Source organism: Pinus tabuliformis, chromosome 5_2 (assembly GCF_031772625.1).
Source record: "Pinus tabuliformis cultivar Carrire ecotype Pingquan chromosome 5_2, CPIR1, whole genome shotgun sequence".
NCBI lineage: Eukaryota > Viridiplantae > Streptophyta > Pinopsida > Pinales > Pinaceae > Pinus > Pinus tabuliformis.
In genome coordinates this window covers 515,450,684-515,470,455 of record NC_142306.1, presented here as the reverse complement: position 1 = coordinate 515,470,455, position 19,772 = coordinate 515,450,684, and positions in this window count along the sequence as shown.

Below are 19,772 nucleotides of genomic sequence, written 5' to 3'. Positions count from 1 at the left end.
AAGCAAAAGTTGCATACATAATCCAAACCATGGTAATCTAGATATTGAAGGTCTTTAACATGGTATTAGCCAATAGTAATTGGAGTGAGAATGGTTATTGGATCTCGTAAAAGAATAGTAACCACATTACCATAGGATTTACCTATTGTATTAGCTAAGGCTAAAACTGTATAAGGAGATGGAGATCAAGGTCTTAAGGGTGAAATTAAATTATATATCTATTTCTAATTTGATGTGGAATAGGTGTGCACCAGGGAGAAAGGAGATGGTTCAGAAATGATAGATTTGTAAGTGTGGTGAGGGATAATGAAAATGCTTGTCTGACCTATTTATGATTGTAATGTTATATCTGTAGTGATGATGATGGTTTGATCATCTGGTTTTTAATGATGTTGATAATTCCAGTGAAGGATTGATTCAATAACTCAAGATTTGTACGCAGGTTTCTTCTGGTTAGTCAAGGACATACACAAATATGGTTCAATATGGTAGTATATACATCCTACACTAATTTACATAGGGTGTTGATATATGTATGCAGGTATTATGTATGGTAATCATGTACATATGATTATATGTTTAATTAATGTCCTGTATATGTTATATGGTTTACAATGTGCCTTGATGATGACATTTGATCAATTATGCTCTATTTTTTGTTGTTTGTCAATGTTATCTCTATCTTGATGATGTGTGTCAGACAATGTTGATTGGGTTGAATGTAGAATGGAGTATTGATTGGTAATGATGCTGCAGTGTGGGGATTTGTGATTAGTTCAGTGATCTGCGATTGGTTCAACGATCTATGTATGGTTCAATGATTGATTCTATGTTACAATAATACATGATTTAGTTTTTAGTAGTTTGAGATCTATAGTCAGGGATTATACAGAGGAAAAATGCATATATGTGGGTCTTATTTAGGACAATCATGAAAATATTTTGATATGTACTTGTTCTAGTTGGGTTCTACACTCAGTGGTTTGACTCTTAAGAAAATAGTTAATTTTCATTTCTTCAATGACTCAGATTTAGTATTTTAGTTTTTCATGTCAGTTTGGGTCTATTGTTGGTATGGGTCAAGTTTCAAAATATGATGAAAGGTGGTCTACGGGGTGTTTTATGATTGTTTTATAGGTGGATCTAGTTTGAAACATTATCAAAAGTGTTACACAAGGAGCTGAGAATTTCATCCTTCAAGTAAGGCAGTAGGAGCTCCTTTTCGGTAGTAGCAAGTAAACGACATGAGGGGGTTGTATCTCCTTTCCAGGAGGAGCTAGAAAAAGAGTGGACATTTTAACCTCCTATAGGTAGGTGTCCACGTACTGATGAGATATTTTTCCAAAAAACAAATTGTACATATAACTTGCATAAATGAAATTACACACACCTATGCTACCTAAAAGAAATGAAAAGAACATTTTTCTTGAAAATGAAATATTTTCAAATATGGAACATATGTTGTAGGAAACAACAGTCATAAATAATTTAGTATGAGCATCTAAATCAAACTTTTCCATACTTTTATGCTTCTAAAGTCCACCATCAACATCTCAGACATTTTTTAATGACTTAAGTAGACTAACCAAGAGTTTATTGCTATACTAGGTTGGAAAAACAAATTATTTAGAGACTTCTACATGATTCCTTATTTTGCTACAGGAAGAGACTGATGAGCCAATAAAGAAATTACAATGCAAATCTAAGGTAAGAAAGCGGGTAGGAATGATAGAGAATGATCTTATTTAGTTCGTGAAGTCATGGGGAAACTTAATATAAGCTTAACCTTCACAAAGGAAAGCTTTGTTTATCATATATAACTATAATATTAGTTGCATAGAAAAACAACAAATTGCATAATTTCTAATGTAAAATGGAATGAAATGGAAAAATAAAGTAAGATGCATTGATAAGTCATATTAATGATTAAGAAGGTTGAAAATTTGTATAAATGGCCTATAAATAATATTATCTCGAGAAAAATACCTTCTTAATCACGCACGAAAATATTAAACTGAAATATCCAGAAATGCTAATATAAAAGCTAAAAAGGAGAAATGCAAAGCATTAAAATGATAAAAATAGAGGTACAAGAGGGATTTGAAGCTATTAGGGCGGTCAAAAACAAAGGATTCTTAAATTCCTTGAAAAAGAACCAAGCTAATGACTAGAATGAGGAACTGCTTCCATTAACTAAAAATATGTCTTATATTATATACTTCAAAACTTACTTAGAAATAATAAAAAAATTATAATATTCTTTCTCTTTTTTTTATTCTACTACCTCTAGGGTCAATTCAAGTCTTTTATTTATACATTAAGTGGGAGAGTATACTTCATGAGAGGAGGGTTGCATTCCCCTTCAAAATCCTAAAAAGAGGGCATCTTGTCCTAGATCCAAATCATAACAACAGGAGGAGGCCTTAAATGCCCTAAGCCAACTAAGTTTAAGTTTTCCTGTTGTATGTAGCAAGTCCCTAGAATCTCTCTAGCATTGGATTCCTCATAATCTAATCATTATATCTATAAATTATACATAAAAATTAAGGCATATAAAGCATGAAAACCACATTGAATCCTCTAGGAACTCATTAATCTAGGAAAATATGTTCTTAAGTGAAAAATGTGGGTTCAAAGATCATCATATGTTCCTAGGAATGGATTGACGAGACTTATACTTTATGTATTTAGGAGGTCCATAATTTACATATTGAGTTTCTCATAGAAACTCAATCGTCTTCTCTTATTTTCTCATGTTCATTTAGCTCTTACTATTTTCTTGATGTCCTAGGTTGATATGGTTGTGGTTTCCTATCATGGATAGAATCCTATATTTTTCTCTATGTATTTCCACACTAGAGATTTTTCTTCTTGGCTTTGATGATCTTGTAGCACTAGAAAACAAGTTGGAATGAGCTTGATTCTAATGCATTGAATCCCAATCCTCTGGATGATCCTTTGATATAGAGGATCTCTTGCAAGTGCTACTTGTAATATATTAGGAGAGTGACACTCTCTCATCTTCATGTTGTGATACAATCTTTTCCATCTTCTCTCGCAGGGTTGTAAACTTGCTTATCGCAACACTCTAGAGGTTCCCTTAGAATGCATGATAACTTATACTTACATTTTATTCCAAAATATTTTCTACCTCATTCTCCTATGAAAGAATGGCATGGTATGATTTATGCAATTAAGGAGATGGATGGTCTTGTCTAATTCATAATGTGTCCTTCAACTCCCCTTCAATGGTCAGTTTTACTTCTTCTACTCCAACCTCCTCATGTCTTAACCAAGATTTTAATCCAAACAATTATTCTAGCATCCCCCAAGTAAGGATTCGGGTCCCATATCGGTATATCATAGAGGAAAAGGTTATGCATATAGAATTCAGCCAACTTGACCTTGTTCTCCATGCCACACTCTAGGAAAAGTTCTATGAAGTGTTTGGTTTCTTGCAATTTTATTGTGCCTCTTTGAGGTATCTGATCAATCTAAAATCAACACCATTGCTCTTTTAGGAGGAATGAGTATGCCTTGAAAGGTTTCCTATAGTTAAAAAATTCTAATGAAAGGTATGGCATGGTTCCTAAGGATGTCTTCATTGCTGCAATCTCAACATATTTTTATTTTAATAATTCTTGTGCATGCTACAATTGATTCCTTAGGTATTGATTCTATCTCTCATCATGCTCACTTATATTGGCCTATTTTATCATCAATAAGGCTATTTACTCCCTCACTTTATTGAATTTCTCTTCCATGCTAGCAAGATTGACCACCCCTTTGTCCCAAGAAATCCTCTTCGACTTATGTGTTTCTACTTTGGCCTTCTCCACCTCAATCATCTGGTGAGGAACTAGATGTGTAGGCATAATTAGTCTTAATGTCCATGTAGTAAGAAGATTAACCCTTAATGACTAATAAATGAATGAAGACAACTTCCTTTATGCATACTATTTTATATAATTTCCTACCTACTTTAGTTATATATGTTTTTCTTGTATCGAGACAAACTACTACTGCACCTACTACGTTTCTCATGAAGTACTATCATTTTTCCCTGCTACATCTTACTTTCTTATTCTTGTATCTATGGAAGGCCTAACACTTCTCATTCTTGTTTTTATTTGTCTTCAGGGCTAGGTGTCTCTTTTTTGAAATGGAAGTGGCAGAGGGAGGTTGAGGTTTTCCATTGAATTTGATTGTAGTCCTCTTTCTCTTTGTATAAAAAATTTGTTGGGTAGGATTGCATGCCTTAGGATTGGTAGGGGTACTTAAACTTGCAAAGTTGGTTTTTAATTCTTTTTCCTCTTCCTCCAAGGTGTATCATGTTCTAGTTTTAGGGACTCTATACTTCCTCCCCCTTCCTATTTTTAGTTGTAATCCATTGCGGCCTATTCAGTTCTACTTGGGCTTCCACAAATTCCTATCTATCTATATCTAAAAAGTTGGCCCAATAAATTGGATGATGTAGGTCTTCTCGAGCATATTTTACAATAAATTTTATCAGGCCATGATGGTCCAATTATTTGCACTTTCCCTCCTTTACTTCAATACTCATCTTCTTTACATATTATAGGAGAAATAAAGGATGCTAAATAATGTTGAGGTTTGGAGGTGGGCTTGGGATTTTAGCTAATATAATAGAATAAATTGGTAAGAATAAATTATGCTTATCCTTCCATCATAAGAGATATATTTAAGGATATTGTAGGCTATCTCTCCTCCATTATAGAAACTTCCACTATAAAAGTGACATCCTAAGGAAAAATAATAAAGTAAGAGTTATGAGTTTTGAAGGGAAAGAAGAAAACCACTATTTGTATTGTATTTTTGGTTTATCTCCTTTATATTTACTCAAGTTTCAAGTGTAGGCACCCATTAGATGTGGAATTAAATTCCACATCCAACAAGTACCCATTATGCATAATTTTTATAATACCCACATTGATAACAATTGAAGACACATTAAAAAAGTGTGTTGAACATGTCTTTTTAAAGTATCTTCATTTTTTTATCAATGGGGGTCTTCTCAAAAGTATGAATAATGGGTACTCATTAGATGTGGAATTTAATTTCTCACCTAATGAGTGTATGCACTTGACATTTTAGTAAACCTATAAGGATATAAGCAAAAAATACAATTAAAAAAAAATGATTTTCTTCATTTCCCTTCCAACATTTATATGTATCTCTTTTTAAATTTAAATAATTTTGTTTGATTTACATATTATTACATGTAAATTACATGAAAAATTCATGGGCACTTTTAGGCTAAAATTTCCTCTAATGACTCAATTTTTATCCTCATCAAGTTATTCATTTCGCTAGAAAAATCCCTTCTTGGAAGTGATGGCCTCCTACCTCTTCTCCTTGTTCCACTAAAGTCCCTTGGGGAGTTTTGTGATCTTTATTACTAAGTACCAATCTAAATTACTAGTCCCTTTACTGAGGTAACATATTCCTACCCTTCAGGATTCTAGAAGTTCATGGAAAATCCCATTTCTTATTGCTCATCAAAACCCCTGAGTCTCTCAAAGAACCCTATCCATTTCCAATTTTAAAATACGGTGAGCATTTTAGGGTGTTGGTATATTTTGTAAGTGTTAGTGGGCTCTCTCCTCTTGAAACTCCCCCTCATTATGTCCTCATATTGTTCCTTCAATTAGTTTTATAAGTCAATTTCATAACACTACCTAAGGTTTCTCTCTTATAACTCCAAAGACTTAGTCAAACTAAATAGTTTGTTGTGTGGTCATGAAAATTTATAGAAAAAATGGTGTGGTTGCACTGTTATACGAAACATGATTTCCTGTTGTAGAACCTCTATGGGGTTTTTTTTTTTTTTACTGGATGAAATTCCAAAGTGTCAGCATATTCCTGACTCTATACTACAATCAAACCAACTATCAAATATGAAAGAGGAAAATTGTGAACCTCCTTTTCTTCCACTCACAATTTGACATGAAAATAGAAAAATTATATATATACTATGTTTTTATTTTAACATGGAATAGGCTATGCAGATCAACTGATTTCTTGAGCAGAGTACTTGGTAGGAAATTTATGAGTTACTTTGGGGCACCGACATTTTGAATGCTCGCAAGGAGTTTGGTGAGAGAAATTTGGCAGTTTTTATGTGATCTTGTAGCAAACCCTTCTAAACCTATATAAAATCCTATACTAACATGAAACTTGCAATAAATCCTATAGAAACCTGAGGCTTTTGAATGCAACTTGTCAACAAGGGAGATTACTACTATTTTTATTTCAAAATGATAATGATCATAGAGAATAACTTAATGATGGGGTGGTAGGGATGGACTCAACCCACAATGGTTAATTGTCCCATCTACTACTCTAATTCGTACTCCCAAATCTACCATTACATCATAAGAAGAAAGCAACCACATTTTTGAATAACTCTAGCATAATAGCTTATTTTTCTTATTTTCGCATCACACTTGGGAAGGCATAGTTTAGAAGAGTGAGTGTTGACTTCTAGTTAGAATTTGGTTGCTAGTTTTTAGATTTTAGCATTTGGCCTATTTGAAACTTGTTTTCAACTAAATGAAGTTTTCACTATGCTTTAAATGAAATAATAGATAGAGTTCTAGCATTTCATACCTCATGTGTACTTCTTGGATTTTTAATGTTGATGTATGCCATCGTTGCAGGTACTTTTTAGGTGCTAGTTAAAGTGTATAACTTAACTTGTTTCACTCTCCAGGGAACCGTGTAGCTACTTAGGACCTATTCATCATTTCTAGAGGATATTTCTATAGTTTTTGACTTTATCGGTGAATATAATCCCATTAGATGGTACCTTTTGTGTTGAGGAAGCTAGGCATGTAGGGTTTGTAAAACTTTCTACAAGACTATGTAGTTTCATGTATCAAGAATAGAGACCCTTCAAGATTAGTGTAAAAATATATCAAAGTGATCTATGCAACTTTATAATTCATATAGATGGAGGAAATGTTGGTGGAGTACTTTTTTGACTTTAACTGTAACGAAAAAGTTAAAGAAACAGGCTATTAGAGGGTGTAATTAGGTGCACAAAATGAGAAGAAATCATTTTCAAAGCTTGGTCATGGAAAGTTCAATTGTTAGGACCCTACTGGTGCTCTTTCATGGCCTAAACACTCAAAGAAACTTTTATTTGTAGCTTTCTTCAGAGACTAGTGCTTCTAATAGTATTTCTAGACTTTCTTATAACATTTTAGGAAAGTTTTAGAAAACCTATGTGTTGTAGTTGTTGCAGCACCCTCCAAAATTTTGGCTTGCACTCAAATTTCAGAGCCTTCCTTACTCGTTTCCTTGATTTTTGTAAACACTAAACCTCATTTCATGAGATTTTTTGATGTTCTTTGGCCCCTTTTACATGCTGGATTAATTTCCATCTTTTTGCATGCTTGACTGTCGTACAATGTTTGCAAATTTTTTTTGGTGTTTTCAAAGGTGGATATTTGTGATGAGTTTCCCCAAACATGTAAACATCTATCACATTCATACACAAAACCTTGAGTATTGTCGCACAAGTGTCGTCATGTCTGTCCTAAAGTCTATCTTAAGTGTCGCACTTGTCATATCTTCTCATGAGGTAGTCACATAGAGGGGAACGTTTTGTTTATGTGTTCTGATGATCTATGTTGTCATGTCATAAAAATATGCTAAGTGTGTGATCATAGCTCAAGTTCATCATGAGTTCATCTCTCTTCCCACACAACCATTTTTAGAAAATATTCTCCACCGGGAGACTTAGCTTCACTGGGCCATGACTGAGCTACACACTACATAGTCTTAGCCCTCGTGGATGTGACCTTACTGCCTGGAACTACACAGTGCGTGGTCCTTTCCCTTCAGGGCCATTGTTCTATGCAATTGCTGAGTACAACAAACTCCCTTAACCTCTAGAACTGCATGGTTGTGCCTCCCATTTCGCCTTGAACTCTGCACTTCGCATCTTCAACCCTCAAGCCTTTTCCTTACTTGCTGGAACTGCATAGTGTGTAGAAACCCAAATCGCCTTTGGCCTCCAAAAATACACAGATGCTTGGTGGAGTGTCCTTCCCTCAAGCGGAGCTTGCTTCCTCCAGAAACTATGCAATTCTACCCTTCAAGTTTGTCACCTTCCCAATCACCCTTTTCTCCTAAAACTGCATTGTTTGTCCTCCCAGGGCACAATCCAGAAACCTCCATTTGCTTATTGAGATACACAATTTTTTCCCTTATTGGGCACTGTGAAAATTTTCCCCTTAATGAGAATTGTGTAGAAATATCCCTCAGTCTAGCCTGAGTTGTGCACTACGCGGTCTCAGTGATCAAGGTCTCCCCCTGTCTACTGGAAATGTGCAATGCATAGTCACTAAACTTTTTCTCCCAGCATATGACTTGTCTTCGGATCAATTCATGGATAATGATGGATCATCTTAGACTAGGGGGTTTCCAGATTGATGTCGTCCCATCATGAGTGAATTGTAGGAACATGTATAGTATCAAGTAATGGTGAGATGATGAAGAAGGAGAAGGAGGGAAGCATGCCTATTGACTCTCTTGAAAATGAGCTCAGAAGTGGATCTATCAAAAGGAAGCAAAGGTATACAATTTTGCAACTACCATCCAAGACTTAAGATCACTGAAGACTTTGCATTACCAAGCCATGTAGAGGAGAAGAAAATCCATATCCAAGAATACATCTATCACTCTGCAGCAATAGTGACCTGACATTGCCACATCATCAAGTATTTCATGTTAGTAGTGTTATGTCAGGTCATGTCATGAGTAGACATATGCCACATCACTGTTGTGGACGATGTGTATTGTATTCAATGTATTGTAATGTGGAAGTCCAAAGGACACACACGAATATGAAGAGATATAAGTTGAAAAGTCATAGGAACTTGAACATTCATGAGGGTAGTCAAAGAGTCACAAGGGGGAAGCATCACCCCTTAGTTATATATACCCCCTCATTGTGCGATCACATGAATTTTCACCTTGGCTCCTCCTGCAAGGAATTAGAGAGATAAGTTAGCTCTTTGAGGAGAAAGGAGTGGCTCCAATGTCCCACTACTGGGGCTAGTAATGTACATTTTAAACATGTATCTCAGAAATTTTTCTTAATAACAAAAGCCTTTTAAGGCCAGTGCATTTTTCATGTATGGACTATGAATGCTTGTAAGACTATTTTGTGGACATTTGTATTTCATGTTTTATTTCACATGTACTACGATAGTTGAACTATTTCAATTATTTTAGTGCTTATCTTATTAAGAATGTGTTGTAATGGTTGTTATTGTTGTCCCATACTTGTGGACTATTGCGCATGATATTAGACAAATATTTCAATGTTTATTGGTTGTAATGACCATCTCATCTATTGTGGACTATTTCATTGGATGTTAGACAGATCCTTCTAGCTCATGTGGATTTCTTCCTAGGTTGTACTATTAACTCTCATTTAGAGACTCATTTTCTTTCACCTTTGCAGTAGAATAATGTCGACACAATTGTAGTTGCACACACACCAGACACACTTCCCTTTCTTTTGGAAGACACCATTGCATCATTGTCTTGGGCTGACAACTAGAGCCTAGGATAATATTTAAGGATTTGGAAATTGAACGTTTCTAATGGGTGGGACTCCTACATCGAACGATGTGAGGTATGATTGGGAATTTTTGGCATTAGAAGGAGGGAAACAAAGAAGAAGACTTGGGAGATCAAAATCTAGACTTGATGACTCATGGACCACTAGCACTTTTGGGTGTCTTGGACAAGATGCCAAAGAATTCAAAGAAGCTCATGATGAAGTATGACCCTGATAAGACAGTGTAGTTCGAAGACCATTTGGATAACTTTTACCTAGATATAAAAACACTTGACATATGTTACAATGATGTTGCATGCAAAATTTTTCCATCTACGTTGGTTGGTAGAGAAGTTGTATGGTATCACAACCTTCCTCCAAACTCCATCCACAATTGGAGGTGGTTCAAGAAGACCTTTCTTGAAAAAATTGTTCATGACAAGAGCCCTGAAATGTTATCAAACGAGTTGGGTAGTATTAACATGGAGAAAAAGTAAAAAGTGAAAGATTTCAACCAGAGGTTCTGTTTTCCCTTAGGAGACCAATTTCCTGGCTATGGAGAAATTGTGCCTAAGACATTAATGATTTATTATGTTTGTCACTTATATCTATGATGAATGTCTATTTAAAGAATCTGAAAGACCTGACCTTAAATCCTCAATATTTAGATGACTGAGAAAGTCTCAAAATGCCATGTGATGCTAAATATGAATGTGATGCGAAGAATATGTAAAGAAATTAAAGACAATATGTTGTATTTAATAGGAACTATTCTCTGTAATTTAGAGGAAACATATAGAAAGAGGTTTTAAATATGGGAGTGCCCTTTAAGGAATTTAAATTCATTTACATCAGTAAATAAAAACTTGCAACCTCATTACCATATTTAAAGAAATGAATAAACCAAATGACACATAATTGATAAATATAAAAACTGTACCCAACAGGTATGGAAACTCTTGATTCTTTCAGTAATCATTAGTTTATCAAGAGCAAAATAGTATAGTCTTTCACTCTGCGGAAAAATTCCTTTCTTTTCATAACTTTTTCTTCTTTTTATACATTCATGGGAAAGTTGGTAATTGTTAAAACTATCAAACCACTTATCTAACAATAAAAAGTAAAAGTCATTTTAAAATGTTACATTAGAGGGTAAAAGACACCTCTTTCCCAAAAAATAAGGTAAGAAAAATTAAACTATGATTGGTGATTGATGATCACTATTTGAATCTGGGACTTTGGCGGGCTGATATGCCAGTTTACCCTTTCCCTATTCTATCATCCATTCCTTGCACTTTCTCCACAGTGGCACATTTGATTTAGGTGCTAGTTCTAGTTTATCCAGTGCTATCCTGAGTGTTGTAATACTACTATAAGTAGGCTTATCTGTAAACAAAGTTTGCACAATCCACAGAAGTTTAAAATCTTTATGGAGATAGTTTACAATAGTGGCTCCCTTCAATACTGTTGTCTTTTCATGAGTTTTATCAACCTTGCTCTTTATTTCAACCAACAAAGTTTCATATGTTTTCCATGGCAGCAGACTTCCCTGTAGATCCTAGCAAGAGGGAAGCCCAACTCTCACTCTTTTATCAAACAGTATGTTAAACTTAGATACAACTTCGTTTATCTCGTTTAACTTTTTTTCAGTAGTATTCCTGTAGATATTTCTAACAATCATTTTGTAGAAATCAATTTCACATAGTGTCCTGTCTGGAAGGTCATTCTCTTTAATCTCGAAAGCAGGCTTTGAATTGATAAAATCTATCATTCTTTTAGCAAATTTTGATTGGTCCAGATCCTTCTATTTGCCCTTCATAACTTCACCTTCCATATCTCTGACCAGTGCTTTTTCATCAGACATAATGACAAGGAACTCCCAGATGTTCTTGATAATCTCAATGATTTCATCCCATAAAATCTCCCTAGCTTGGATTAAAGACATATTACCCTTTGGTTTTTCCTTCATAATTTTCACCTCTTCTTCAATCCTTAATAGATCTTCCCAGTACTTCTTTTCATTTTCCTTTTCTGTCCTTGCCTCATCTTCACTCAAATTTAACAATTTGAAGGCCATTTGCAACTCCCTTTGTAATTTCTTGGTATCATGTTCGGACATTTTCAATTATGTTGCCAACTGCAATACCTGTGCTACTGGATCTTCTACATTTATTGGCATGACTGTTGTACAAACATGAGAATTCACTTGTTGTTGCAGTTTATCCAAAGATTCTTTAAGTAAAGAAACTTCTTTAGTTTTCTGCAATACGTCCTGTAATAACTTCTCTTTTTCATTTTCTACTTCAGCTATCCCTGCAGCAATAGGATGTTCCCTTGTAGGCAGATGTAACATTTTTTTCAAAACTCAAATCTCTTCCTTAGTGGATTTCAACAATTCTTATACTGCAAGTTGATCATCAGGGTTGATACTATCTTGACAATAATGTTCTTCAGTTCTTATACCTGGGCATTCAGAGCCCTAGAATTAGTTTTTTCCATTTTCAGTCGTTGAATTACCTTGTTCAACATTTTCTTTGCTTTAACAGCAACTGCATTAGTTTTGTGTAAATCATTAAAAATCAATTACCTAGTTTGCATATGTAAGTTCATCTTGTCAAGCATGGGAAGCTTATGAGTATCAACAGTCAAATTAACATTTTTGAAACTGTTGATAGATCCAACAAACATCTCAGTAGGATGATATAAAGCAATTTTAAATTGACTTTTCTCCAAGTCCATAACAGACAACAACATTGAGCCTCCATATCTAATTGCGTGTTTTTATTTCTTTTAGCAATTTGAGCAAACATATTATGAATTAAAGGAACCTGATCATGAGTAGGCTCTCTGGAAGATGGAGAGGCCGATGCACCCTTTATTTCTCCTAATTGAATTATTAGGTCAGTTTGAGCTGCAATCACTACATCTGAAAGTTTAGCTCTTTTGGCGACTTCTACTTCTTCTTCATCCAAATCAATAACATTTTCTCTAGCCCTCTTGTAACCCTCTTCTAAGATGCTAGGAGTTTCAATCTCTACCCCCTGGTTGACATGTAAACCTTCATTTTCCATATTCTTTGTTTTTGATCTACTCTCATGTAAAAATGTTGAATACCCATTCTCCATCCTCCTCTTGGAAATGACCTAGTGAGGGTCATAGGCCCACTCAACCACCTATAAAAGACACATGTCATTTAATATCCTCTCAACCTCTTGAGAAAATTGTTTAGTGTTCATAATGAAAGGACCTACTGCTCTCGACAACCTAAAAAAATAACCTTTTTTCATGGGAAAAAAATGGACTTGATCCACATTCAAAACTTGTCTGATAAATTCCACAGCAAAGAGCCTCATTACCACAAATTTGGGTAATTTGTATGGTTTAACTGAGGCACCATAAAGCCTAATCTATGCACAATCCTCAAAAACATACCAATCACCACACCTCACATCTTTACTCAACTGAAGGAATTGCTGAGCTTTGGGAAGAAAATCTGGATGCAAGGTTCCATTCAAGATCTTGTAAACCACCAGAAGAAATAAAGAGGTGAACTCAAACAATCCACTATCCCCTGGATCACCTCTGACCAATTCTGTCCAAAATACCACTAATTTTTTTCCCTTGTTCGAATCAATAACATTTAGGTCCAACCTTGTGAAGTGTTGAACGTTGTGGTATAAAAACAAATAAGTAATGACTCAAGGAAACTTAAAAGATCTAGTAAGAGGTAGGGTCATGAACTGAGTATTGATGACATTTACCCAAAAAGATGGGATATCTAGCACTACCTCTGGCTTCATCATTAAGGAGAGGAATCCCAGTACCACTTTATCAACCGATTTGGAATCTTCTTTCCCTAAAATCTTTGAAATTACTTGCAAGACTGGTCTTATATCAACTACGAAAACATCTAAAGAGAACAGAGTATCATCGAGAGAAAATTGTCTTGACTTAGGAGCTAAGAATAACGTGACATGAGACAATTCTTGTTGTGAGAAACAATCATAATGGGAGACCATAGATTCCTCAGTAAAGGTGGTGTATGTTCTAGACACAGGGTAATTCGGTGCTTGGCGGATTAACTGAGTGGTTACTTGAAAAACATTTTCTCCATAATGATTCATTACAAAGCACTTCTTAGGGTACATGGCTGAGGCTAGCCATTGGATTTATTTGGGAAACAAGTGAGTCCTAGGAACAAAGGCTGCTAAAACACCTGACCTAACCATTGCCATGGATATAGGGGACTTTTTCTGGTTCAGAATAACTTCTTGATATAATGGTAGATGCTTAATTGTATAGAGGGTATCAGAAATATCGTGTTCAACATCCATTAATGGGGTATGAATGACTGAGGAAGAACTTACTTGCTTGGTCATAGCGTCTGGTGGGTGACAGTTGCTGACTCAGAATACAGTTGTTGAAGAGAATTGCTAACTTGGAATGTTGAATTAGAGAGGAAGATGCTCCATTTTTCAAGTGAATGATTAATACAATATTCTGTTTTACACTTTAATTATATACAATAGCCGAATGTGGGGAAAAAATTCTACAATAAATGTTGTGAAATAAATTTTGTGCATTAATGGATTGGTGGATGAAGTGGTGGGGTACGGTGAGTGAGGTGGGTGATTAACGAATGAAGGTGGCGGAAGATGTGGAGTGAGTGACGTGGAGCAGAATGATTTGGGTGGCCCACCGCGGGGGTAAGGAATGTACGAGATCTTTATCAGGGTTGAACCCCTATAGTGATCACAAGCCATAATCACGGTGAACCATGCCAACTCATGGTCAACTGTAGGGGTTGAGACTGAATTAGTTTTCGTGCTCGTTTCTTCCCCGCAGCACACCTCAACGTGCTTATCAAGTTATCACTTGATCGCACTTCTTGAACATGCACAAAATTTAGTAAATGGGCTAGACCCATTTACATTGTCGATTAAATAATAATAATAATAATAATAATAATAATACTCTAGTGTTTAGATCTTTTTGATTTTTTAGAAATACGTACATAATATTTGATTTTGATTTTGATTTTATTTTTTCTTTTGTAATATTATTAAGAAACCTCAAATGACAATGGATGCTACAACATCTGGCTCGAATTAGGGATAGTGCTTCTACCTCAGAAGCACTAAGAACCGCAGATAAGTGCCTTCACCTTGGGCCTTGAGTCATATATTGCTTTGCCAAATTTAACTGTGCCGAAATTTGTACAATGAATTCACTCTGGTATCTACAATGACGAGATTCTTGTTCTTTCAGAACTAGAAGTAATGTTTGAGATATTTTCCATTAACAGGAAGCTGTAAGGTTTCACGATCAAGATTCTCAAGAAGGAATGTGTTATTGGACCTTGCTTCTACAATTCTGAAAGGGCCATAACATAGAGGATCAAACTTCCCATGCTTACCCTTATCTTCTCTTTTGGTATCCCACCTTAGTACTAGGTCTGCAACTTTAAAATCAATCTCCCTAGCTTTTCTTTCAAAAATACTCTTCATCTTTGATTGATACATAATCAAGTTGTCTCTTACCTTGTCCCTATTTTCACTTAATTCAACTACCTTGTTCATTCTTCTTATCATGACATTGGGCTCTTCTTTTGCCTCCTAAATCATTGCAATCATAGGCTTCACAAGTTGACTTGGGAACAGAGCCTGAGTTGCATATACTAATTCAAAATGTGATTTTCCTGTAGATCTCCTTGTAGTCACTCTAGCAGCCTAGAGAGCAAACTTCAACTTAGAATCCCAATCTTTCTGATTCTCTGCAATAGTTTTCTTAAGGATCTTCATTAATGCTTTATTAGTGGATTCTACCAAACCATTTCCTTGTGGATGATAAGCTATTGAATGGGATATAATAACATTATACTTTTGAACAAAAGCATTAAACTTACTTGAACTGAATACTTGAGCATTATCTGTTATGATTTTGACAAGGCATCCAAATATGTTGAAAATATTTTCCTCTAATAACTTCATCACCACTTGATCACTTTCCCTTTTAGTAGGTATAGCTTCTACCCACTTGGTGAAATAGTCAGTAGATGTAAGAAGCCACTTGTGTTGTCCACTTGAAGGTGGGTTAATTTCCCCAACAAAATCTAGACACCATTGTCTGAATGGTTCTTCTATGAAGACTGGGATCAAAGGCAAGTGAGCTAGCCTCTTCTTCTAAGAAAAGAGTCGACAATTTTGACAACTTCTGACAAACTTATAGGTATCAACAAAAAGAGTGAGGCAATAAAACCCTGCATGGAGGACTTTATGTGCAGTAACCTTCCAACTATAATGTCCTCCACATAACCTCTCATGATAATCTTTGATTGTCTCTATAAATTCAACCTCTATTAAACATATCAACAAAATTCCTATAGGATCCTTCCAATATAATCTTCCCTCCACAATCACGTATGACTGTCATTTGATATTTAATTCTCTATACTTTGTTCTATCCAAGGATTGAAGACAAGAGAGAAAACACAAACAATGGACTATATGCGTGTACCATCTTGAACATAAGAACTTATACCTGATCTTCATACTTGGATATAGCTTTTCTTCAAATTCTTTAGTTGTTCCTTCCTTCACAGGTGTCAGCAAGTTAATTCCCAATGCCTGAAAGTTTGACTCTATCAAATTTTTTTCCAATCCTTGCCCTTTTACCAACTTTGTCGGTTTTATGTCCAAGTCATACTCTTGGAACTTGGTTATCCATTTTCCTCTTTTGCTTTCTACATCACTCTGTACAAATACATCTTTCAATGCAACATTTGGCACATAAGAAATGATCTGTGACTGTAACACATAAGTTCTGAAGGCCTTTAGGGCTTTTAGCAAAGCATATACCTGTTTTTCAAGAATATTATACTTTAGTTCATCATTCTTGAGAATCTTGCTAAATAAAGCAATTGGTTGCTCCTTCTCTTCATCATTCTTCTGCAACAAGATAACAACTATTGAATTAGGTGATGCGAATGAAGAAACTTGTAAAGGCCTTTGGCAATCAAGGCTGATTAGAACTGGAGTTGCTTGCAATGCTTCTTTAATCCTAGAAAATGATTCTCTAGCTTCCTCGGTCCAATGCACTTAATTCTCCTTCTTCATCATATTAGTAATCTCTTTTACAATTTTTGCATAATTGGATACAAATCTCCTTAAGAAGTTTATTTTTCCCAGAAACTGATGAATTTCCTTTTTACTCCTAAGCAGTGGTAATTTTTGCACAACTTGTACTCTTGCTAGATCTATCTTCACTCTATCTCTAGAAACAATGTGCCCCAATAGTTTTCCCTCCTCCATAGCAAAAATGGATTTCTTGGGATTCAAGGAAAGCCCAAATATTCTACATTTCTCAAAAGCCTTTTTAAGATGGTCCAGATGTTCCTCATCAGAATTAGAGAAAATAGTGATATCATGTAAATATATCACTACAAACTTATCTCCCACAAAAGAAATGTCCATAGCCCTCTGAAATGTAGCACCTGCGTTCATCAACCCAAAAGGAATTCTAGCATACATAAAGGTTCCCCAAGGAGTTGTCAATGCATTATTCTTCTGATCTTCTCTATCCACAACCACCTCGCTATACCTAGAGAACCCATCTAGCATTGAGATCCTAAATGATCCTATTATCTTCTGCAGCACATGATCCATTTTAGGCAATGGATAATTATCTTTTAAGGAATCCCTGTTGAGATTTATGAAGTCCACACATAGCCTTATCTCTCCATTTTTCTTTCTCACAGGCACTAAATTGGCCACCCAGTAATAGTACTTGAGTGGAACTATTATTTTGGCATCAAGCAACTTTTTGACCTCTTTTTCAATTGATGGTAGAAGTGGAGGATTTATCTGTCTGAGATTCTTCTTAAAGGGTTTAATTCCCTCTTTCAAGGGGATATTGTGTTGAATAATATTTACATGATATGTTTTCAGGTCTTCATAGGACCAAGAAAAAACATCAATATAGTCCTTGAAAAGTTTAATATATCTCTCCTTATAATTAGGTGAAACTCCATCGAATAATTTAACTAACCTAAGTTTGTCCTGAGTTCCAATATTATGATTTTGAATGTGTTCATCCTATGGAATTTTTTCTGGATTGACAGCTACATCATTGGAGTCAAAAAGTCTTTCAAGAGGGACAAGTCCCCTTGGTAGAACATTACCTTTCAATTGAAAAACTTTTTGATTAGCTATAGAATTTTTCAAACCACTTACTTCTACAAATTCTACTGTTTCATCTTCATCCTAATCGATTTATGTGCCTTGAAACTCTTCAACCACAGTCAAAAACTCTTTAATCTATTGATCATCTTCAAGAACCTGCTAATGTTTAATATTATCAGGAACATAAAGCTTGTGCCTCATTTCTACTTGATATCTTAGTTTTGGATTAATAGGAGGCCTGAAAGTACTAACATCCATAGCCAATGAGTCTGCTAATCTGTTCCCATCCCTTGGAACGAATTGAATGTTGAAAGCTTCAAATAAGTTCTCAACCAAATCCCACACTTCATTTTTGTATGCCCTTTCTATGGGGTAAAATGCACGGGATGAAAAATACCCTCAAAGGCCTTCCCGGGACCTTTGAAAGACCGTAAGATTATCTACACAAGCTACCTATTACAGACATGTTTATCTATCAAACATAAATTGACAGGGTATGGAAAGAGGTTCACTTTCGGTTCCTTCTAGATTCGCTTGGGGATCTCCGTGCGGCAAGAAGAACTCCTTCTAAGATGGCCCAAGTTGATTCCTACACAAAGGACAAAGCAAACCAATCACAACATACACTTCTGAAAACTAATGTAAGAATTTGTAACAAACATGTATTAATGTATAACTTAACTACTCAACTTGACAATCATCAGAATGAACAAATAAATGGACAATATCACCGACACTTTGGAGTAGGGAACACAATTGCAGTTCTATATTTAGAATGGAAGAGTGATTACAACAATCCATTGCATCAGCATTCCTTACCCCTTCTTCCTCTCTCTCTCTCTCATTTTTTCAGCTAGCTCTTTCAAGAATATGACAGTTCATAACAGCTCTACGGGCTATCCTTCTAAATGCTCTGACCCTTTTGCAATGGCCCTCTCGTTGCTTATGTAGCAATCAAGTTAGGGCTACCAAGCTCCATCTAGATTTCATTAGGGCGAAAACCATGAACCTACCCTGTTTACAAGCTTTTTCCCATTTGCCTTCATTCTCGGTATAGAATTTCTCCAAATATCTTGATTTTTGGAGTTTCCTTGCTTTTCTTTCATAAATATAGAGATTTAATATCTAGATATTTTATGAGCAGATTCGTTGGCATAACCTTCTGAACATCACTTAAGTTCACTAACGCTCCCCCTAGTCTAACAACATGAGTTAGCAGGGTGACTAATGCTCCTTTATGATTGGTAACAACCTTTATAAAGTAGGTTGTTAGTGTATAGAGAGTGTTAGAGTGGATTCTGGGCCTGAAATTGTGGTCATTGTTTCAGTCACCTTGTCTTTCACCTCTAAATTGGTGAGGAGGTCAATTTGTCCTATAATAGATGCCCCCTAAAGTATGAGATCAGAGGCAGAGACGATGGCTAAAATACTTTATGAAAAAACACTATAATTTGCTATCAAAATCTTTGTAGAGAGAGAGAGAAGTTTCGGGTGGCAAGGAAGACCTTATACAACACAGATACATATATATAAACTGCTAAAATCATGTCCTGAGCTGGGCATTTCGATGCTCAGTAGCTACGTCAGAGTAATTTTCTCCTCGGAGATATAACAATTCTGGTCACCAATATGGCACAGGGCAGATCTAGTGTTATAATAGATCATCCTAAAATAGTTGTCTCCAAAGAACAATATCCGCAGCTTGGGAGAGGAAACAAGGCTAAATGATGCAAGCCTCTACCCATGGTCTTGATTCCCGCTTCACCGAACAACATAGATCAGTACATGTGATAATATGTGTTGATGTCAAACATGCACGAAATAATCTAATTACTAGCCAATAATGGAGACTCTTAACATATGCGAGGAAGACCACCAATAATTGTGATGGTCTCCATGATGCACAGTGCAAACTAGTAACTGTGAAAGATTTTTTGTCGCCTAACACCCGTAGAATCGCTTAACCAAGAGCCAATAATGAAAACCCGTGATCAAAC